At 42.0% G+C, this 13883-nt stretch overlaps 1 protein-coding gene across 1 annotated transcript in view; it reads left to right on the top strand.

Annotated features, from left to right (window-relative positions):
• Positions 1–1827: 1827 nt before the first annotated feature.
• Positions 1828–13883, top strand: part of G2E3 (G2/M-phase specific E3 ubiquitin protein ligase) — a 29376-nt gene continuing 17320 nt past the window's right edge. Inside the window, exon 1 of the mRNA XM_072115409.1 lies at positions 1828–2064. The gene's annotated coding sequence lies outside the window, so the exon portion shown is untranslated. The remainder of the gene's footprint in view (positions 2065–13883) is intronic.

The raw sequence follows: 13883 nt of genomic DNA, 5'->3' as shown, positions 1-13883 counted from the left end.
GTTGCCAATTTACTAATTCTAGGTGGTATTACTAGTGCGACTAAGGGCCACATTAAAGTTTTTGCTCCAGTTTTCTGTCTGACTTTGCACGTAAAAGAATGTACAAACTACTTCACATGTATTTATAATGTGTCTGCACCAGTTTTGTGTTCCACTGCTCCACAACTATGGGGGCGTTCCACAACTATGGGGGCGTTCCAGTACAGACCGTGCACCACATTTATTAAAACGACTCAACAGAATTGTGTTGCATGCTCTATGGTAAAGGTGCACCAAAAAAAGTTGGTGCACACAGTTCCTGAGCAGTACAGAGCTGGTTATATAGAGGGGGCTGTCTGGTTGGTTATATACTGGGGGCTGTCTGGCTATATACTAGGGGGGTCTGGCTGGTTATATACTGGGGGGCTAGCAGGCTATATGATGTGGGGGGACTGGCTGGCTATAAACTGGGGGGGTCTGGCTATATAAAGGGGACTGGCTGGCTATTTAAAGGGGACTGGCTAGCTATGTACAGGGGACTGGCCGACTATATACAGGAGATAGGCTGGCTATATACAGGGAACTGGCTGGCTATATACAGGAGATTGGCTGGCTATATACAAGGGACTGGCTGCCTATATACAGGGGACTGGCTGGCTCCATACAGGAGATTGGCTGGCTATATACAGGGGCCTGGCCAGCTATATACAGGGGACTGGCTGGCTATATACAGGAGATTGGCTGGCTATATACAGGGGACTGGCTGGCTCCATACAGGAGATTGGCTGGCTATATACAGGGGCCTGGCCAGCTATATACAGGGGACTGGCTGGCTATATACAGGAGATTGGCTGGCTATATACAGGGGACTGGCTGGCTTTATACAGGGGACTGGCTGGCTATACACAGGAGATTGGCTGGCTATATACAGGGGACTGGTTGGCTTTATACAGGGGACTGGCTGGCGGTGCTATATGGCATAGTAGTAGCAGTAGTAGTAGTAGTTCTATTCCTGTACATAGGAGCAGAGGGTGCCAGATTCATGAAGACCATGTGCCACGTTTGATGAATCTGGCGCACTCTGCACACTCCACAAACAAACTGTACATAGTACAGACTGCACTGGTTTTGATAAATGTTGTCCATAGAGTTTCAGGAAAATGGGATCAATGACCGCTTTAAAGGGTCTTAAAGATTATGCAAATGGTGCTAAAAATGCAGAATGAATATGTGTGTTGCATTTGGTGGCTGAAAATATTGATGAAACATCATAAAGATAAGGTAGGTCCTCAATACCAGATTAGGGAGGGATCAACACTTGGCAACCCCACAGAACAGCTGTTCTCTAATAAACAGAGAATGAAACCGGAAGCCTTCAGCGCCATTCTTTGTGTAGTGACTGAACTAAGTCAGTTCCGATAATTGACTAAGCGTCGTCTATAACTCTGTCTTTGATCTATCTTCCTGTTTTGGTGACATTCTCTCAGCTTGGCTTGACATTGTTCCTCTTGCTTCATGAACTCTTACTGCCTTGACCTTGACCTGTCTTTGGCTATTTTATGCCTGACCCCCTAGAGCTTTGCACCAACCTGCCTGGGTCAGCTGCTGCTTCTACATGGACTTAGTAGATAGTAGACAGTAGTAGTGATCCCACTGCAGCAGAAGCAGATCCCTGTATAGGGATAAAAGGTTGAAAAGACAATGGAATCACTAAGACAACGCCCTTGGGAGTAGCCTACAGTCATAGTGTTATGACCTGTGATGGAACATGTTACAATTCTATATTTTATCTTTGGAATAGAGATCCCAAACATTGCCACGTGTATGAAACCTTAACCTGAAAGGTTTTTTAGATCAACAAATTTAAGAATTTTCTTTAGATGAGAACACATGCACACTCCGCCAAGGCTATAGAGATTTACAACATGCTGTAGACTGGCAAGGAACTAAAGCTGGCCATACACATGTAATAGCTGTTACCTGAGGCGACAGCTATCTGAGCCCGATTTCCAGGACGTGAGAGAGGTAGACCTTTCTGGGAGCTGCTAATATATCTTGGTCATCTGAAATCCAATTTCCTGATCCGTAAGTCCGTTAACCTTTTTCTATGGGTCAGGCAAACCTTGTGAGTTAGGCAACCATATATCTAAAATTAGATTTGAAGTGTTTTACACAGGTCAGGTAAAATAGAAAAAAAAGGAAAGAAAATGTTTACCACACAACCCCTTTAATTGTAGTTTTAACAGAGTAACAGGATGTATTGTTTCTGTTTGGGAAGGGAAAAAGATGGAAAAGAAAGGACAGACCCTAAAGCTAGACACAACCAGTTGTCCCTAACTACTTGCCGATCTGACACTGGTGGTAGGTAGGCGACAACTGGTCGATCAATACAAAAACAGGACAAACACAGTTCAAAACCAAGAGGACAATGCAATACAGAATCAAGAGATCAAAAGATCTAAAGACACAGAGGTCTAGAAAACGGTAGCAAGTTCCCGTAAAGGCTTATAGCAAGCACTGGGCAGTGAGCAGAAAATCCTCTTATGCGATATCAGAGTCCTTGTCTAGAGACTTACTGGACCAACCCACTGACATCCAGACAACCCAGACTAGTAGGGGGGGAATGTGAGCAGAGGAGATATCTGTCGATCACAGCTAGCTTAACTGTCTGGAGCCCATAACAAAGTGCTAGGAGACAGACAGCTGTGATGGAAATCAAATAAGACCGCCAGGAGTGGAATAAGGCAGTTTTCAGACTAGTGCATACTAAGTACAAAGTCCCAGTCAGCAGCGCGTCTTCTGCCGTACTGGGACAAAAATTTTGGAAAAATGTCCACCCACCCCCCTTAATTAATTACTGTTTATTTCATTAACATCAGATCAAAAGGCCCCCCAAAATATCCACTAAATACATATGAATGAATATTTTATTTTATTTTCCTTGAAATGAGAACGATAAAAAAACGCCAATAATAGCAGCGGAGGAATTGGGAATCCAATAATAATTAATTAGGGAGGGCCCCCCTATGAGAGTTTAACTACACTGCATAATGGACCACAGAGGAGGCCGCAATGTTTATTGCATGTTAGGGGATAACACATGCTGATTAAGACAATCACCAGATTTGCTTTTCATCTTTCCTACCAGACTGCTAGATTATCAGAAAGTAATATTATTAAAAGTCCCGCAAGTGTGCAAATGCTTACATTTTCTGGAACAATTCTGGATTCATTTTGTGTAATGTATGTGTAAAAATATCTATATCACCGTAATTAGAGTTATTTAGGTAAAGTAGAAAATTACTGATTGACCAGATTCGGTTACTTTAAAGAAAGTGTCTGATCTGCAGAATAGACATTTTTTTTGATATAAGATTTAGAACTTGTATTATTTTAATTAGAATCTATACTTTTTATGCTCAGACTGGGTTCACATCACATTATTTTTCCATACATTGTAAGGACACGTGGGGCAGATTTCCTACCTGTCCTTACAACATATGGAACAGACGTATCCCACTGTATGCCTATATATGTTGCCCATTGATGGAGTGGGGAGGAGTGAACAATCACTTCTGCCGATGTTAGGTTGTGTTTCCCCAGTGATGTCACTTATATGGACAGTGACCTCACCGGCTTTCTTCTTTGTAATGTATCCGCTCAGCAGAGACGTTGCATGCACTCCCCATAGGCTTTTATTGCATCAGCTGAAAGTATTATGACGCTCAACAGGAGGGAGCAGGATGGAAAAACGCAACTTTCTTTCAGATACGTCATATACTAAGCAGACAGAGGCAACGGCTATGCCTCCGTCTGCCAGTATATGTCAATGGGTACGCTCAGCCTATATGTTGGGAGCTTTCCCGATGTGTACTCTGAGCGTATACTAAAGTCGCCTTAGAAGGTCAGTGATTGGTCCTAATATTTGATAAAAGATATTGTTCTCTAGAAACTACATGTCTTGCCCCTATAATGTGAAGAGGATATTCCAGTAGTGACAAATGGGCACATGCTGATGCTCCTACAGTGGTGTCTGTCAGTCCCTACTGTGGGTCTGCACAGGCGGTCCCCTGCTTAAGAGCACTCAACTCAACAGACGTCCCCCAGTTACAAACGGACCACTGGATAGTGGTAATTTACTGTACTTTAGCCCTAGGCTACAATGATCAGCTATAACAGTTATCACAGGCGTCTGTAATGAAGCTTTATTGTTAATCCTGGTTCTTATGACAACCCAACATTTTTAAAATCCAATTGTCACAGAGACCAAAAAAGTTCTGGCTGGGATTACAATTATAAAGTATACAGTTCCGACTTACATACAAATTCAACTTAAGAACAAACCTAAAGACCCTATCTTGTATGTAACCCGGGGACTGTCTGTATTATGGGTCTAAAAGTAATCCAAGGCAGGTATCAGAACACACAGAGCATCACACTATGATGTCATCAGTGTGCGCGGCAGAGTGCATGGACCCGTCTCCCTCTGCACCGTTACACGAGAAACCATATCAAAATTTGTTCTGAAAAATGTGGCTTATACTCCAGTATATACTATTTTGAAAGTAATGATACTAATTATTAAAATTATCATATATGGAGTCGGAAAGGAATTTTTCCCTACTTTGGGCCAATTGGTATCCGTCATGTAGGGTTCTTGTCTTCCCCTGGATCAAAATTGTAGGATTTAAAGGTTATAGAACTTGATGGACTGATGTCTTTTTCAACTTTAACTAATATGATAATGGAAAGATAAGTGATGGCAGGTTACCTTTTTTTGTTTAGTTTTCTTTACATTAAATGCATGGAGATGCAGATGCTTATTTCATGTTATATTAATTTAATTAAATTGTGAATTTAGCTTAATTTGCATTAATTTGCTGCGAATTTCCTGCGACTTGTAAATCTGCGGTGTATCCACCATGTGCATCCACCCTTACCATTGTTTAGTTCCATGTTTGCAACTGAATATTACCGAATGTTTTTATACAAATCCGCCAATTCAGCAATTTTCCGCAACAACATAAAGCCCATTGTTAATTCACCAGACAAACATAACACTGTTTTCATATGGTGTTATTTTTTATGTTGTTGCGATATATCCCATGTGAATTGCTCATTAATGAAGCTATTAGTTACTGTGTAATCATCTGATTGTGAGCTCAGGTGCACCGGTCCCATGTGAGCCGACTGCCTGCATATACAGGGAACTGAATTTCTACCCCCACCCACCCAGAAAGATGAGTACAAAGGTCTCTTGTTAGCAGGCAGGGGGGCGCTGCTTCGTTAGCACTCCACGTTTTCAGGTGTCACTCCTCATTTGGAAATAAGAATAAAAATAAGAATATCAGAAAGTGATTATCAAGCCCGGAGGGAGCTGTGAACAAGTGTGAGAGCCTGGAGAATCTCTCGGCCTTTGCTGTATAGGCAAATTAAGGCTGCTCTCCTTAGTTAGGAAGAATTTTCAATATCCATCGTTCCCCAGGAGAGGAATCGCCAGCCTGGTCTTCGCCTGCCTTTCATATTCCGCAGCTGGGATTTTATGAGCTCATGCAGCTTAGGGAAATTGCTGCCAGTGTACGCCAAATCTTTTCCTACCACCTTCAAACCCGCAAGAACACCTCAGCACGTGAAGTGCCTTATTATGTTTTCTGTGGTTTTCGAGCCACATGTTCTAGGTATAGCATCAGCGCCGCACCCTCGTAGTGAATTGCTTTGTGTAATTGCAAACTAGACTGTGCTTCCTCGGATAAGTCAATGGTCGTGGTGGCATAGTTTGAGGTATTCAACTTTCTATTAACACTTCAGATTTATCTGGCTAAATCACATCCAATAAAGAAAACCAGTCCTATTACTCTTTACTTGTTAAGGATATTGTCCGACCATAAACATTTCTTACCAATAGTTTTACAATATGGTATTAACAAAAAACTCGACTTTCAGATCACTAGTATAAGTCGCTGCAATGGACAGCAAATTGGGAACCCACTGTGCTACCTAGCCAATTTTACATTGGACTACGCTCAAGGGAATTGTATAGGTGACCCATCTGTTTTCACCCCTTCAACGCATATTCAGGTGTCTGGTCTTTGCTATAACAGAATCACCAGGTCATGACCTCTCAAAGTAGTCCCGTCATAAGTCAAAACTAACCCAGGCAGATTAAGGGATCACGCAGAGAGTGGTCAAACACAAGCTGAGGTTAGGGCAGGATGGTTCCAAGTAGACTTGACGTTAAACAATGATTGTGGTTGCATACTTTGAGGAAATTAAGTATCTGGTTTTCACCTTGATACAATTACTCTGGCCTCCACCTCTCAGAGTAGTCTAGGGTAGGTGGAAGCGGACGCAGGCAGGTTAAGGGATAGCAAGGGCCAGGCAGAGAATAGTATGGCTGATTCCTGGTAGAGTTATATAAGGCAATGGTTGTGGTTGCATAGTTTGAGGAAATCAGGGATCTGGTTTTCATTGTGATTATGGTTTTCACAGATTAGTCCCAGTGTAAATAGATCTGGTTTTCAATGTGATCTGGTTTTCACAGATTAGTCCCAGTGTAAATAGATGCTTATTTAGAGAGGATAAGGCATGCCAGAGGATCAGGCAGAGAATGTTCAAAGAAAGGCTAAGGTCAGGGCAAGCTGATTCCAGGCAGAGATGACATAGAGCAGTGATTGTGGTTGCGTAGTTTGAGGAAATTCTTGACTGTAACTGTATCACTCAGGTCTCTACCTCACAAATTAGTCCTGGTGTAGAAGGAAGCTAATAAATACAGAGAGGTTAAGAGACACCAGGAGGTCAAGCAGAGAATGGTCAAAGACAGACGGAGTTCAGGGCAGGCTAATTCCTGGAAGAGATTATAAAAAGCAGTGGTTGTGCCTGCATAATTTGAGGGAATTAGAAATTTCCCTGTGACAGAATCACTCAGGCCTCTACCTCTCTGACTATCCCGATGTAGATGGAAGCTGATGGAGGCAGATTAAGGAATGCCGTACAATTTAGGCCAGGACATAGAGTAATGATGATTAATAAAAATTTTATTTATATAGAGATTACAAAGTGCTGCACAGAGTTTGCCAAATTGGTTGATATTAAAGCAAATGGTCAAGGTGGGAAGCACAGGTACAAGGTTGGGTCATGCCAGGGTCATGACCAAAGTGTCAACAGAAAAGGAACAAAGATCAGCTATGGAGCCGTACACAAGCCATGTACAAGAACACTGAGGTCCAATAGTATAACTATAGCAAGTAACTAGTGCAACTGGTAAATCACAGCATAAAGGAACATGCCTTTTTATTAACAGTCATTGGGAGAGATCGGTGAAAGACACTAATATTATGGGTGCAATGCCCCTCAAAATCTCGATGTGATGTGTGTGCACTTTGGGATCAGGTGTATACCAGGGTGAGCGTGAGAAGAGAGAAAATGGGATGAGGCAGATGAAAGTAGTCAGCGGCCGTCCCCACCAGGGACTTACCGGCGTTCCAGTCACCTGGATGCATCAAGCCCTAGTTTCTGGAGCCATGATAGAGGGACCTGCTGGGAGCTGGAGAAAAAGTAGTACAGAAACAATAGGGTTCCCGGAGGTGAGTATAATTGATTGATTATATTACAGTCTTCCTAAGCTTGTGGCAAGTGCAGGACAACTGATTTATAATTATATGCCAGAAAATAGTTACATTCATTGCCCTCACTTATCAAACGTTTTAGTTCTGCAACACTTTTAAGTTATGTGATAAAGAGGATGTGGCTTCATAGAATGCCACATCTATATGGCATTTGGTGCTCCTGTATTTTTCATGTCCGCAAAAGAAAACTGAAGGATTACAATTAGTTAGAAGGGGAGAAGATCTGGTTCCCCACATTTACTCACCCGCCGGAGGAGTTCACCGCGCGCCCCAAAATCCCACACTCAGTCTGAATCAGTCGGATTGTCCGGCACGGCCCCCGATTTCTGTCGCATGAAAGGCAGCAAAGCTGCGCCAAAATCCAATCGCATGTGACACAATCCCCTGCTAAATACCTGTCACAGTCGTGCAATCCCCGAAAATGTCGGAATATCCGACTTAAGTGCGGTCACGGACCCCTAGTAAGTAAGCCCCATAGACTTCTATTGTTGTCTTTAGGACTGGCTCTAAAATTTTTTCGATAAAACACGAATAAACTGTATAAAAACATGTAGAAGATAAAGGTTCAAAATTAAAGGGTCAAATCCCCTATCAGGGATAGCATAGGATAGAGGTGTGAATAAGGCCTAAAGCTGCTGAATTTTTGGCAACACATCATAATACAGGTAACATGCAAGAAACTTAGAACAAGAATATTGCACAAATTACAATGTAATGGCGAACGATTCTGTAACATTAACCCTTCTCTTCAAATCTCCATCTAAAAGAAACATACGCTTCTAGAACGACCCACATTGTTGTTTGATGATATTGTGTAATATCCCAAACCATATCATATATAACCAGACTATAACCTACTGCAGTCTGCTCTTAAAGAGATGTTTCCCATGTGAACGATTTGAGATGACTTTGGTCAGAGTCCATCCATAGGTGACATGAATGTTCCATTTATCTAGAGAGCGGTGACACTCAGTGGCAGGTTTAAGTATAACATATCATTCTACTGAAATTCGGCAAGTTTTCTGCAAAATACTGATAATACATATAATACATATCCGGATAGTCAACCAAAATTGCACAAAAACAGATCTAATTTTCGTGCCTTCTCAAAGACTATAGTCAGTATGAATAATATACAGAGGAACTGACAATCTATCAGGATAAGGGGTGTTCTCCTAACATACCATATACCTCCGGAATAACAGCAATGTTCATTAATCAGGATATACAGAACATATTTAAACAAGGGCACGGAATATCAAATGCATATAATATGTTAAAGCACAAAAAAAACACACAGGAAAAACTACAAAAAATATTTATAAAAAAACATGGCTTAAGAATTTTAGATCTGACTGCACTGTAGTGTATTATAACTTTCTATCCTAGTAGGCTATATTTACACGCTGCAGATTTTCCATTGTCTTAAAGAGGAAAGGCAGAGGCAGCCTCTTGGAGGTTTAGACAGAGAATGTCATGCGTGAATATATAATAAAGTATAGTACACTTAAAAACCAGTCCATTAAAATGGGTGTTCTGTTTGGAGATCCCAATGCCATGTCAAGTCTCCCACATTTGTTGTGTACACTAGCGGCTAGACTGGAAGTGCTGGAGATTATGTGATCACTATGGACAATCAGAGGTCAGAGTAAGGGTGATGCCACCTGTTTTTGATCCATTTTTAAGCAGTCCGTTAAAAAAACGCATACGTTTTTGAAAAACACATCCCTTTTTGACCAGTTTTGATTAAGATAATTGGTAAAAGCTGTCAAAAACGCATGAATTTCTTGACGGACTGCTTTAAAATGGGCCAAAAACGCAGTCAAACTGCCACGTGTGACCACAGCCTGGGGGCGCATTCACACGATGGGTTGCGTTGCATTTTTCACGCATTCCATTGGCTTCAGCCTTGATTACATGCTAAGGTTACATTGCGTTTCCACTGCTTCTGCTAAAACGCAATGTAACCTTAGCATGTAATTAAGGCTGAGGCCAGTGGAATGCGTCAAAAACACAACAAACGACGCAACACATCATGTGAATGTGCCCTAAGGGTGTTCCACACAGCGGATTGCCCGAAAGGGAAGCAGTCGGCTACATGAAAATGTGCTGTTCACGTGCTCCAAACAATATATCCGTGGTCCATTTTTGCACTCCATGCATAGAATTTAATATGGCTTACCTAACCAATTCTGATGTAAATACAATCTGGACCTTTATTCATCACTGTGCGGCAAAAATATAATTATATATTTTTTTAGCACATTAAATACCGCCATGTGCCAAATAAATGACGTCTGCTCGCCACATTAATCTATTACAGCATAGAATCACGGTCGTACTGTATGACCCAGGTAATAAATCCCTCTCCATGTTGTCATCAGGATGTAATTCACTGCCAAGCCGTATGTCCGCTTAAATGGTCTATATGTCTTCCATGTGTCATCTGCTTTTGTGAATGTACTTAAAAAAACGGAAATGATGTCACTAGCGTGTTCCAACCCCTTAAAGGGTCACATTACTGTATTAAATAGCAACTGATCCCAAAATATTTACCACACACAGATGACACGTGCTGCATCTACAACTACAACCTGCAGCGTAAAGTGACCATAAGCAATTATGGGATATGGTTTACAGCCATAAATGCTGCCACATATCTCAAGGCTTTTGTGGTTGCAGAATTTCAAAAAAAATCAAAAGCAAAAATCGAAGGGAGGATTATGATATCTGTCCAAAACCAATTACAACCAATCACAGTACTGCTATCATTTCTTACTGTGCTCTTGAAAAATGAGAACTGGGCAGTGATTGGTTTCTATGGGCAACAAAGATCCTTCTGCTTTTAGACAGTTTTCCCAAATTTCTATCATTACTGTTTATTAACGCGGACTATGAGAGTAATAGATGGCGACATATAATACAAAAAACATTTAATAATAATGCCAATCGCCCATTTATTACCTTTTAATTAAAACCTGTGAAAATTCTAATACATTCTGAGTAACAAAAAACATCAGATGAAAAATGTAAATCATGGTGAGAAAAATATGTCAGGAAGGAAATGACCTTTTCCTTAAGTGTATGGTATTATGATGTATAAAAGAACAGATAAGTGACAAGGGGTGGCAATGGACATGGGTGGGGGTCCAGGGAAAGGACCCCATGGGGAGCACGATGAAAGGAGTCTTACAATGCAGTGAAACATTGGCTTTCATGCAACTCATGGAAGTAATAAGTAAGACCCCGGCAGTCAGTCAGGTCAGCTCCATCAATATTAGACGAAAATATAAGGTTCAGCCAAAATTCATCTAACGTGTATTACCAGGGCTACACCTGAGGTCACACAGGGCAAACCAGTCCCCTCAATGTGACATATCACTATCACCTCTGTTATAGAAAATACTTGACATAACAATCCTGATGCATCTTTTATTGTGCAGTTCCTCTATTATTCCCCCTACAAATAGATTAGTAAAGCAAAAAGAAAATAACAGGGACAATAACAGAGGAACGGTACAAAAGTGGCTTCCATTATTGGGAGCCAAAACGAAGAGTGGTAGGACAGGAGCGGATCTTTCCATTATACCATATGTCTATGTAGTCTCCACACTAGGTTTTACCTCAAAATAACTGGCGCCAAAAACTGATGAGACAACATAAATGGGACTTGTGGTGTCAAAAGAGGGCAGGTTATTTGTACATCTATTAATAGTGTCACAGGGTTTGTTTTTTTTGGTACACAAACTGTAAGTCAGACTGGGATGTTTGATGGTTTTTTTTGGTACACGAACTGTAAGGGTGATGCCACACATGGTGTTTTTAAACCCATTTTTGAAAAACGCAACCGTTTTTGACCAGTTTTGATTAAGATAATTGGTAAAACCTGTCAAAACCAGATACGTTTTCAAAAACCGCATGCGTTTTTTAACAGACTGCTTAAAAAGGGACCAAAAACGGGTTCAAAACGCCACGTGTGGCATCACCCTTAGGCTACATTCACACTGTTAGATTGTAGTGCAAGGGCTTAATAAAATGCTTAAAAACATGATTCCACATTCATGAAGCTGTAATAGAACTTAGTAGACTTACTTTTTGTGTGTCTTAATGTAAGACACAAATTACACCTAAAAAAAGTGTCAGGGACGTAGAAGTGTGCCCATATTGAGTGAGCAAGAAAAAAATAGACATGAGTGTTTCAGAATTGTCCTCCTGCCAGCTCCCCTTCACATTGTAGCCCCTTCATAATCTGCTCCCCTGATATTGTGCCCCCCCCCCCCAGATTCCTCTGATATTTTGCCCCAGCAGTTCCCCCTAATTTATCCCCAGCAACTTCTCCTCATATTTTGCCCTCCTACAGCAGCTCCCCCTCATAGTCTGGTAAGTTCAAAATACTATCCTCTGCACTGTGTCGGTCTGTGAAAACCAGTCAGTGCAGTGTCCATGATTCACAGACTGACCATGGTTGTGTGCCGTGCATACCCTCCCACCATCCAGGATCCAGCAGGACAGTAATGGATATTGGTTCTGCTGTCCCAGCCAGTGTGAGGTATGGCTTGGGAGATGATTGTGTGTCTGATGCTGCTGTGTGTAGCTTAGCCATTAGGTGTGATTTCATGCTGTCATCCTACCTGCTGGCAACATACAACAGCGGAGGAGAACTGCAACAAGAGGGAGTTTCTTGGGAAGTGTAATATGAGGGGGAGCTCCTGGGGGATTGGCAAAATATCAAGGGGAGACATAATCTAGGATAGAAAGAGGCCTTCCTGGCGGCAATTTATCATTAGGCAGAATCTTTAGGTTTTCTCATTGTCTCAGCGACTTAGACTTGATAAATCTGGCCTATAACATGTTAAATTCGTCCAAAAACGTCTCAAATTATTGTCTGACTATTTCCTATGCCAGGTGGTGACTGGAGTGGTTTTGCGGTGAAATTAGAAATTTTTGAATTGCCAAATATCATAAATCAGACTTTAACAGAGGGATTCTAGATGAGGCCCACAAATTTTTGCCGTTTTTGCATTGTGTGGCTAAGATATAACGCACATATCCAGAAAATAATCAAATGATCAGGTTTAAATAGAGGAAAGGAGCCAATTATATAATTTAAGCGGATCCGCAAAAACGAATGACATAGAAATTACACATGGAAAGTTTTTGCGGACAAAGAAGGAGAAAACAGGCTAAAAATGGTTGAAAACACAATGTTTGGCCCCATCCAGAAGATGCACAATTTGAGGCCAAATCACGAATCCCATAGAGGTCTATGGCACCCGGTCACAATTACGGCAAGCACCCAGTGCTTGGCTTTCTATGAAGTGGATAGGGGTGAGGAGTGCCAGGTTATGGCCCCGGCAAGCACACATTGGGGCACATTTACTAAGGGTCAGTCGGACGCACTTCTGTCTGGTTTCCCGAATTTTTCAGTTTTGCACTGAATTGCCCCGGGTTTTTGGCGCATGCGATCAGATTGTGGGGCACCGGCGCCGGCTTTCATGCGACACAAATCGGTGGGTGTGGACGTCGGACAACCCGACCTATTTCGGCCAAACCGCAGAATTTAAAAATGAAATTGTGTTGCAAGATCAGCACTCACATGCACCAGGAAGAAGAAAGTGAACTCCGGCAGACCTGAGCGGGGAAGCGACACATGCAGGAAATTGGACACACGTTCTTAGTGAAGCGCGTCAGCTCCGAATCCTCGTCGGACATTCCGGATCGGCGGCGTCAATGGGATGTGTAAGTTAATGTGGCCCATTATGCGTGGGCCTCATGTAGATACCCCTGTACTCGCCCAGGCTGTATCTCACCACAACGTAACAGAGCCGGACATGTCCTATATTTCTCCATATTACGGCAGTGGCTGCTCAGCTTTCTATGGAGAAGGGAGGAGTGAGAAGCGCTCACTCTTCTGCTCTCCTCTTCCCGGCCTTGTACTCGCCCAGGTTATGGCCCGACATGCACATGTTCATGTGCAAGGGGCCGACATTTGGTTTTGGAATAGAATTTGGGTGAAGCCACTTGTTCATCCTGAACACCAGTAAGACTCTTCAGGAGATGAATGTGCTAATATGTTGTCTGTATGTTGTTGCCAGCTGGAGGAAAAAGGTTGAATCAGCAAACGAAATGTTGGGATGTTATTTCTGTATGCGACTACTGCAGGTTACAAAATTATTTTGTTTGTTTCATTTGCTATTTGCACTTAGCGGGAGACAAATGCAATATTAGAAAGAAGCCATCTGTTAGGAGAGAAGTGAGGATGGTTACAGCTCAAACAGA

Source organism: Engystomops pustulosus, chromosome 7 (assembly GCF_040894005.1).
Source record: "Engystomops pustulosus chromosome 7, aEngPut4.maternal, whole genome shotgun sequence".
Lineage (NCBI taxonomy): Eukaryota > Metazoa > Chordata > Amphibia > Anura > Leptodactylidae > Engystomops > Engystomops pustulosus.
This window is presented reverse-complemented; position numbering and strand designations above follow the sequence as displayed.